Source organism: Nothobranchius furzeri, chromosome 3, assembly GCF_043380555.1.
Source record: "Nothobranchius furzeri strain GRZ-AD chromosome 3, NfurGRZ-RIMD1, whole genome shotgun sequence".
Classification (NCBI taxonomy): Eukaryota; Metazoa; Chordata; class Actinopteri; order Cyprinodontiformes; family Nothobranchiidae; genus Nothobranchius; species Nothobranchius furzeri.
Genome location: NC_091743.1, coordinates 43,874,044 through 43,883,940, shown reverse-complemented (window position 1 = coordinate 43,883,940; position 9,897 = coordinate 43,874,044). Strand labels below are relative to the sequence as shown.

The 9,897-nt window shown below is 41.8% G+C and overlaps 1 long non-coding RNA gene across 1 annotated transcript; it reads left to right on the top strand.

Moving 5' to 3' along the window:
* Positions 1-7,080: 7,080 nt before the first annotated feature.
* LOC139068843 (uncharacterized) lies at positions 7,081-7,495 on the top strand. The gene is made up of 2 exons (XR_011520097.1): positions 7,081-7,196; positions 7,447-7,495. It is a non-coding gene; the product is annotated as an uncharacterized lncRNA (long non-coding RNA).
* Positions 7,496-9,897: the final 2,402 nt, after the last annotated feature.

Below are 9,897 nucleotides of genomic sequence, written 5' to 3'. Positions count from 1 at the left end.
TTGAGATTTTCAATTGCAAAAATACTTCAGATTAGATGTAACTTTTTTCAAAAGCAAACATTTGAAAAGTTAAGGCAGCTTTATTTAAGTGTCTGTTTGGTTGGTATGGTGACTATTAACTATGATCACTTGTCTCATGTTCTGAAGGCTAATTGCAATTAACTGCTGTCGAGCAAATTGGCAATAAGATGTGATTATTCCACATGAAATATCAATCTGATTGATCTTTGATCCCACTCAAGTGTATGGTTATTGTCCCCAGCAATTCTGAAAACAAACTGACGCCCTTGAGAAATAGGTTTTCCCTCCTGGAACGGGTTTTATTTGCCTTATTTCTCTTTACAAGAAACAGAATAGCAGAAATCACTGCTGTTCGGTTCTTTTTCCTAGTTTTACGCACCAGAGGGCAAAGCTGTTCCAGGACTTACGTACATCGTCTGCACACCTGTTATGGGGGTGAGGGTTTTCTTCCTGTGAATCCATGTTATTATCTGTCACTGCTGCCTTTTGCTGGCTGAAATTTACCCAAGGCCGGATTATAATATGGGCAAACTGGGCACAGGCCCAGGGGCCCACCGCCACAAGGGGGCCCAAGCGAGCAGCAGTCTTAAATTTTTTTTTGTGCAGCAATCTCAACGTTGGAGAAAAAAGTTGACAAGTAATTAAAATTGCACCCACATTTTCTAAGTTAACACACATCTCTTTTAACAACGGTAGTTTCTGCATCTTTACTGTTGCCCTGCTCCAGTCCACTGCCCCTGCGCAGCGACCTCAAACTCTCTGATGCGCCTGCAGCCAGAGTTCCTGCTGATCTAAACATTGAAAGAATCATTTCATTTTCTGTTCCTCACTTCTAATTACCTTCAATGGTGTGTGTTTGTTGCAACCACCAGGTACAAAAAATAACTTGTTTTTATTTGACTATTTTTTCTGTCCTGTTTCTGTTTATTGTCTTCCCGCATCTCCTCTCAATCCTAAACAAAAACTGCTACCTGGCTTCATATATATTCACCTCATGAATTACCTTTGAAATGCAGTTCAAAAAGATCTAATGACCGCAAAAATAGCCGAGTGTACTCCACGCACAGACCGCACCAGTGCGGTGAATTCATCGGAGGACGAAACAGGTGATGCGCTCCGCAGCAGCGAAACGCATCAGACACAAATAAAAGACAGAAAACATAAAAGGATATGAGCCGACATAAATGGTCGCGTGTAAAATTTGTTTTTGAGAATTGTTGAGGGTCTGACCTCATGAGGAAATTACTATGCAGTGATTTTCTCCAAAATGACTGTGCTTAAATTGCTCTGAAAAGCAAATAACCACATCAGCGCCAAGAAACTTCATTTCCCATGATGCTTTGCACACGGAAGCATTGGGATGATGTCACCGCCTAATACCAGAAACACGTTCTGCGCATGCGGGAGGCGGGAGCTTGGAGCTTTCCCGCAACTTCAAAGACTATAAATCTTCAGCAAAGACAAAGGAACCTCGTTCTTTTGCCCAGGATACCTGGCGGTAAGGACACGCTTGTCGAACGCTCCGACAACTTGAGCACGCGGAAGCTCTAAGTGCCCAAGTTGAGCCACGAAACCGCTACAAAGCCACTCGAACTCCATCAGGACCTGACTGGGAACGAGCGGAGCTCCATCCAGCTCTCAGAGACGCTGTAAGTTGTCAAACTCAGCACAAAAGAAACTTCGTTCTCTTTGTGTCCAGCCCGTGGAGAAACACTCGTGGAGGTAAACAACGGAGAAAGCATCAAACCGACGGATGACGCCAAACTGCGGAGAAACACGGAGAACCGTCAAATCAAAACAGTGAGGGACGCTTCACTGTTCTGGTGATCAGAAAACTCATTTCTCTCTCTCCTTTTCTTCTCCCGTTTCCTCTATAGTCCAGAATAAGCAATAAAATCGCGCTATTGCTTAAAAAGTAGCTTCGTGTTTTCCTCTTTCGTTCCCAAAACACGTCCGCCGGGTCATTTTGAATAAATAAACTGCTTATTGATCATTGTTTGGTATCTTTAAATGTTTTCTGCTTGGCCACGTGGTTAAACTAAAAGATATTATTCGTGATTAATCCTTTGTGTTGTTTCATGATCCTTTGAAATGTTTTGAGTGAATTTAAGGTTAAGTTACTGATGATTCTAAGTGCCTTGGAAGTTAAAGTGCAAGTTGCCACTCACACTTTAGCCAGACAAAGGGGTCAGCCATCTTGCATACAGACTCCATTTTAGAAACACACACACACATACACACACAAAACACCTTGAACATTATTTTGAATATACATCCTTTTATTATATCACATGGTTATTATTCATTTATGCCACTGTTTATTCATTTGACAAATTGTTAATTAAACGTTATAAAATTCAGATTTTCGTCTCCAGTAGCTTTGTTGTGTCGAAGAGAAGTCTCTGCTCCAAGGATTCTACGAACTTCAAGAAAGACTGATAAGAGTTTTGGATTCAATTTTTCCCCGGTTAAAGGGGAATGGTGCCCCGTATATCTAAGAATATCTTAATTAATTAATAAATCAGTAAATATTCCCATATTTACAGAATTTATTGAAGAATCCAAAAGTAAGTTAAAGCTTACGAATTGTTCGCTCCTAATAACCCCAACAGAATGTTACTGTGGCCATTCTCAGGACGCATCTGTCTGGAGCGCTTTAATCTTGAGTCTAGGCCTTCTGTGGTCATCCCACAAAGGCACATTATTTCAGAGAATACAGCAGCTAGATTCATTGAGATGTTTGACTCCAATTTGTTTTTGGAATCTCAGGATGTGGACAGCCTTATTCACAGCCTAAATAGTCACTGTAAATCCATTTTGGATGTGGTTGCTCCTTTTAAATCTAACAGGGTAACTCGGAAACCATTTTCTCCTTTGATAAATGACAGTATTCAGAACTTGAAAAGACTGTGCAGGAAAACGGAACGCCTGTGGAAGTCCACTAAACTCGAGGTCCATAGGCTGTACCTTAAGGACCTTATGCTTTCTCTAAATGAGCTGATAAAAAAATCCAGGTCTGAATACTTCCGCAAACTGATTATCCAAAACAAGAAAAAACCACAAGTTTTATTTGACACTATTAGCTCTATTGTGGCTCCTGCTGCGCCTCTTACACCTGTTTTCAACAAAGCAGATGCAAACAAATTCCTTAATTACTTTGTTGATAAAATTCAAAATATCAAAGACAAACTCCCATCTTTTCAGTCATGTAATGATGATATTGATAAACTTCCTGCGCATGCGTGGTCCTCTTTCTCACCTGTAACACAGGATGATATTTTAGCTTTGGTAACCACAATGAAGCCCTCTTTTTGCCTGGCTGATGTCTTACCTTGTAAACTCCTTTCAAAAGTATTTGATGCCATTGGTCCCTGGGTTACCAGAATGTTTAACCTGTCCCTTTCTTCTGGCGTTTTCCCCAGCTGTTTTAAACATGCTTTTGTGGAACCCCTACTCAAAAAATCTAATCTGGATCCAACAGATCCTAAAAATTTTAGACCGATATCAAAACTCCCTTTCCCGTCCAAAGTCTTAGAGAAAGTGGTATCTGAACAACTGGTTTCCTTCTTACAGGATCGCAATGTCTTTGACAGGTTTCAGTCCGATTTCCATAAGCACCACTCTACGGAAACTGCGCTGCTTAAAGTATCCAATGACATCTTGATGTCCGCAGACTCTGGGAAATGCACGGTCCTAGTTTTACTAGACCTTTCGTCCGCATTCGACACGGTTAACCATGAGATCTTGCTGAGTAGGCTCCGCGAGTTGGTTGGGTTGTCAGGTTTTGTCCTGGTGTGGTTTACATCCTATTTATCCGGGAGAAGCCTAAGTGTCTCAGTCAACCAGATCCTGTCTGACCCAACTGATCTACGGTGTTACCAGGGCTCAGTTTTGGGCCCGGTTTTGTTCTTGTTGTACATCCTTCCTTTAGGAAACCTAATCCAGGAGTTTGCCGATGATGTTTCCTATCATCTCTTTGCTGATGATCTTCAGGTGTATTGTTCTTTCAAGCCTTCTGAGGTTAAAAAATTGCATTCTCTATTATCTTGTTTTGAGCGAATCAAACAGTGGCTCGGTGCAAATGCCTTACGGCTGAACTCAGACAAAACTGAAGTACTGGTGATTGCCCCCGATGATGCTGTTCCAGGGATTCACCAGCAGTTAGGTGATCTGAGTTTGTCTGTAAAACCTACCCTTAGAAACCTTGGAGTTTTCTTTGACAAGGGAATGTCTCTTGAACATCACTCAAAGCAGTTAACTAGAAACTGTTTTTACCACTTGAGACAAATTTCTAAACTAAGAACAATGGTGTCTAAAGTTGATCTTGAGTTGATTATTCATGCGTTGACATCATCCCGTTTAGACTACTGTAATAGTTTATTTTCTTGTCTAAAAAAAAGAGCTGTCCCGCTTACAACAAGTCCAGAATTGTGCAGCTAGAATTCTGACCCATGACAACAGAAGGGCCCACATTACCCCCATTTTAAAAGCTCTTCATTGGCTTCCAATCACATTTCGCATCAATTTTAAAATTCTTGTGCTGACTTTCAGAGTGCTGCATGGTCTGGCTCCATTGTATGTTCGAGACATGCTCTGCCCTTACACGCCTTCTCGCAGGCTGAGATCACTGGATCAAAACCTTTTAATGGTCCCACGTACTCAGTTCAGGACACGAGGAGATCGCTTATTCCAGGCCGTTGCGCCTAGGCTCGGGAATGAGCTACCTCTGTCTTTACGCTCAATCGACTCAGTTGATGTTTTTAAGAGCAATCTTAAAACCCATTTGTTTCTCCAGGCATTTTAAACTTAGTCTCATTCAGATTGGTTGTATTTGACACTATGTATATTGTGGCTGTATTTTACTGTTTTTATATGTTGTTGCCTTTTAACTTGTGAAGCACTTTGTGACCTTTTTGTCTGTGAGAGGTGCTATACAAATAAAGTTACTTACTTACTTACTTACTTACTTACTTACTTACTTCAACCATCAGAGCTCTGCGCCTCTCAGCTCTAAATAATCCCAGCAGAGTCCACATGAATACTGTAATATAAATAGAACCATGATCATTTACGGGCTAAAAAATAGTCTACAGTCCATCTTCCCTAATGTGTTTGTGGCCCTGCAGATTTTTCTAACTCTACCGGTTACAAGTTGTGAAGGGGAATGATCATTTGCACAAATGGCAAGAATAAAAAATGAACTGAGAACAACACAAACTCAAAAGCTCCTCAGTGCACTGTCACTGATGGCTGTTGAATCTCAGCTTGTCAGGAATCTGGACTTTGATGACATTTCAAATGAATTTACTAATAGAAAGGCCAGAAAGCAGTTTTTCTGAAGGCAAGAGAAGAGACCAGCAAAAGCAAACAAAAGGAGGGGGAAGAAGCCAGGAGTCAAGAGGAGGAAGGAGACAGGAGACAAGAGGAGGAAGGAAACAGGAGACAAGAGGAGGAAGGAAACAAGAGACAAGAGGAGGAAGGAGACATGGGACAAGAGGAGGAAAGAGACAGGAGACAAGAGGAGGAAGGAGATGGAAAACAAGAGGAGGAAGGAAACAGGAGACAAGAGGAGGAAGGAGACAGGAGACAATAGGAGGAAGGAAACAGGAGACAAGAGGAGGAAGGAGACAGGAGACAAGAGGAGGAAGGAGACAGGAGACAAGAGGAGGAAGGAGACAAGAGACAATAGGAGGAAGGAAACAGGAGACAAGAGGAGGAAGGAGACAGAAGAAAAGAGGAGTGTAGCATTGACAAATTGATGATTTTTTCTGATATGACCACGAAGATGTGATATTTTATACAAATATAAAATAGTAAACTGCTAGGTCTTTATTGTAATTATTTAGAAGATTCTAGGATTTAATTCAGAAGATCTAGGTTCTTTGCTTTTTCAGTGATGAACCACACTTCGTGTTACTTCAAGAAAGAGTCAAGTTTATAAAAGTAAGAATTTATTTTACAAACAATTTAAAACATGACTCATGAATTAGGAATTTAAGGTGAATGAGTGGAACTAAGGTGCTGAAGTAACCAATGTGTAAATGTGATGATGATCAGAGCCTCCTTATCAAATTAAGCTGAGTTCTGGTGAAATGAATTTGGAGTGCGTTAAGCTTATGAAGTTATTATCAACAAAATGCATCCAGATGCAATCTCTGTGTTCTACTCGCCCTTTTGCTGACCCTTGTCAGGATCCGGAGGTCAGGGAGGTCCGATGACCTCAGAGCATCCAGGTCCAGTATTTTGACCACAGGGTAGCGACTTTCCCCGGTCCAAAAGATGTCAACAGGCAATACAGGATGGAATCAGCTTGCGTCTCAGGGATTCTCTTAAGGAGTCGAACAACTCAGCTTTGTTCTGCATGAAGTGTTTCTCATCAGTTTTGCAGGAGACAAAAGGTTTTTTCGATGTGTAAAAATCTTGGATGTTTCTAGAGTATTGCAACAGATGGCCAGTCTGAGTGAACTCTTCAGCACTCTGCAGAACTGAAGAACTCAGTCTGTTGTAGTTTTAAAGTTTAGCTGTTATGATTTGGGCAGCCAATCAGAGGCTGACAGGAAAGTTGATGTTACCAAGGCAACACAGAAACACACCTTCTTCAATATGGAGTCTCTGATCTGTGTGAAAGGTCTAGCTATGTGGAATGAATTTAGCTTAGCCGCACTTGTTATTGCGAAGCAGGTGTAAGGACCTTGTTGTCAAAACATGGTGAACACAGTCTAGTAGATAAACATAACATCCACTCAGTGAGTTAGATTAATGAAGCATTTCATTTCCTTATACTATTTTACCACAAGTAATTATAAGCATATGTTTATTTAATGATTAAATAGATTAAAGGTCATAGAAGAAGTTATTAATGATTTACTATAATAACTCTTGCTGTGACGCCTCAAAAGGCATTTATGTCATTTATATTGTATGTTTCATTTAAAGTTATCCATTTATATGCTTTTAAGTTACAAAGAACAGTGAAGAGGTTAAAAATGTTAAATGGGAAGATTTTATTTTGAAGGTGAACTTATTAATGACCTCACTTCCTGCTGGGTTACATGCATTGGTTGATTTCCTGTTTACTTCCTCTTCTTGGCTGCTCTGAGAGTGAGAGTGTCATGCGGTCATGCTCTGAGGCTTATCCACAGCCATCCACTTGGGAATATTGTTCAGGCAACGCCGTAAGTGTTTAAACTCCATGATGAAGATGTTAAAAAAGCATAAATGGCTGTAGTTGTTAAAAAACAGAACTATTTTATTTGTATTTCACAATGATTGATTTGTACATGTTAAAAGAGGTATTTGTTTGATGGTCATTTTCTTTGCTCAGGCTAATACAATTATGTAAAGTCATATTTTGAGTTAGTTTGTGAGGCAATATTTATGTAAACATGATCATTTATTCTATTCTGTATTTCTTTTCAATTACAGTTTTCACCGCTTGTCAAATGAAGGTTCTAAGAGTAAAAAGTCAACTCTACTCTGACTCCTGTATTGTTTGACAAAGGTTTAGCTTGGTGTTTACTCAGAGTTGCTACACTCTGCAACAGGACACTACAGTGAAAAGGCGCACTCAATGTTTCTACGTGGTCGAGATGGCAGCCAGCAACAAGTCATCGGTATCAAATACCAGGAGCAACGTGACATCAGCATCATCAGTGAGTGCAGCCCGTGCCAGAGCTAAAGCAGAAGCTGCTAAGGTACGAGCATAGTATGCTAGTCAGGAGGCTAAATTAAAGCTGGAAAAGGCTGCTAGAGAAGCAGAACGGCTAACTAGAGAAGCTCAAAATCAGTTGGAAGCCACTAGAATTGATACAGAGCTGGAAGTGCTGACATTAAATCGTGAAGCAGACGCAGCTGTCGCTGAAGCACAAGTGTTGGAAGATGTAGCAGAAATGCATGGAAATGTGGAAAATGTGAAATCCGAGTCAGAAGAGAGGCTTAGATTGCAACGCATCAGTGACTATGTTCACTCTCAAGATCACAACCAGTCTCCCTTTGAACCGGTATCTGTCCAACCTGAATCGCAAAACAGTTTCAGAACATGGCTTCCACCTGCAAGCTTAGCAGAATTCCAGTATAGCAAGAGCAAGCCTAATCCTGAAATGGGTGATGGGACACATCCACCTTCAAAAAACCTGTCTAAACTGACCGGAGCTGAGTCAAAGACTGAAATCGAAAGGACAGACCCTCGTACATATACAGGTGCTCAGTCACAAACACCCAGGAAAATGCTTCCAGTGAACGTGTCACAACCACCAGACCCTCTGGCACAGTATATGGCGCGACGTGATCTTGTTGCCTCAGGACTGTACCAATTTGACGATAAGCCAGAGAATTATCGTGCATGGCGGTCCTCATTCATTAATGCTGTGGCTGAAGTTCAACTTACAGAAACACAAGAATTAGACCTCATGACCAAATGGTTAGGGAAAGAGTCTGGCCAACAAATAAGGTGCATACGTTCAGTGTACGTGAACAATGCAAGTTTGTCTCTCCACAAGGCATGGGAGAGGTTGAATGACTGCTATGGTGCCCCTGAGATAATTGAGCAGTCATTGTTCCAGAGACTCGACAGTTTTCCAAAAATTACGGCCAAGGATCACGTCAGATTACGTGAACTTGGAGATTTGCTCACGGAGATACAAGGCGCCAAGGAGGATGGATTTCTCACCGGGCTGACGTATCTAGACACCTCAAGAGGTATTGGACCCATAGTAGACAAGCTTCCATATGGGCTCCAAGAGAAGTGGGTGTCATCTGGGTCGGGTTTCAAAGAGGAGAACAACGGTCGCTTCCCTCCATTTAGTTACTTTTGTGACTTTGTGTGTCATGAGGCAAAGAAACGAAATGACCCTAGCTTTATTCGGCAAGGCAACGATGCAAACTCCACGAAACCCGAAAGATTACCAGTAAAGAGCTTTAACACCACCAAGTCTATCACAGTCCACAAAACAGATGTTTCTACATTCAACAACGACCCTAGTCAGAACTGCCCGTTGCACAATAAACCTCATCCACTTAAAAAATGTAGGACATTTAGAAACAAGCCCATTGAGGATAGGAAGGCCTTTCTAAAACAGAAAGGAGTATGCTTCAAGTGTTGTTCTTCAACTTCACATGTTGCTAAAGACTGCAACTCTTCCGTGAAATGCTTAGTTTGTGAAAGTATCCATCATGATACAGCCATGCACCCTGGCTCACAACCTCAATTTACTAAAGCTCCTCCACCGCCACAGGAGAACGGCGGGGAGAGAGAAGATCATTCTGGTGTGGCCGATGTTACAACCAGCTGTACAGAGGTTTGTGGCCCTGGCCATTGGGGTCGTTCTTGTTCTAAGATCTGCCTTGCAAAGGTCTACCCCAAACGTTCAAAACAGAAAGCAATTAAAGCTTATGTAATCCTGGATGACCAGAGCAATCGCTCTTTAGCCAGGCCAGAGTTCTTTGAGCTGTTTGGTGTTGAGAACAAACCACTCTTATACCATCTCAGAACATGCTCCGGCATCATCGAAACTTACGGCAGGAAGGCAGAAGGGTTCCAGATAGAGTCATTGGATGGCAAAGTTCTCATACCTCTTCCAGCACTCCTTGAGTGTTCTGAAATTCCCAACAGCAGAGCTGAAATCCCAACACCAGGTGCAGCTTTGCATCAGCCACATCTCCACCATATAGCCAAGTACATTCCCGATATGGACCCAGAAGCAGAGATACTCCTGCTCCTCGGAAGAGACGTGCTCAGAGCACACAAGGTCAGGCAGCAAGTTAATGGGCCACATAACGCTCCCTTTGCACAACGTCTCGATCTGGGCTGGGTGGTGATAGGGGAGGTGTGTCTAGGTAACGTGCATAAGCCAACGGTTGACACATTCAAGACCCATG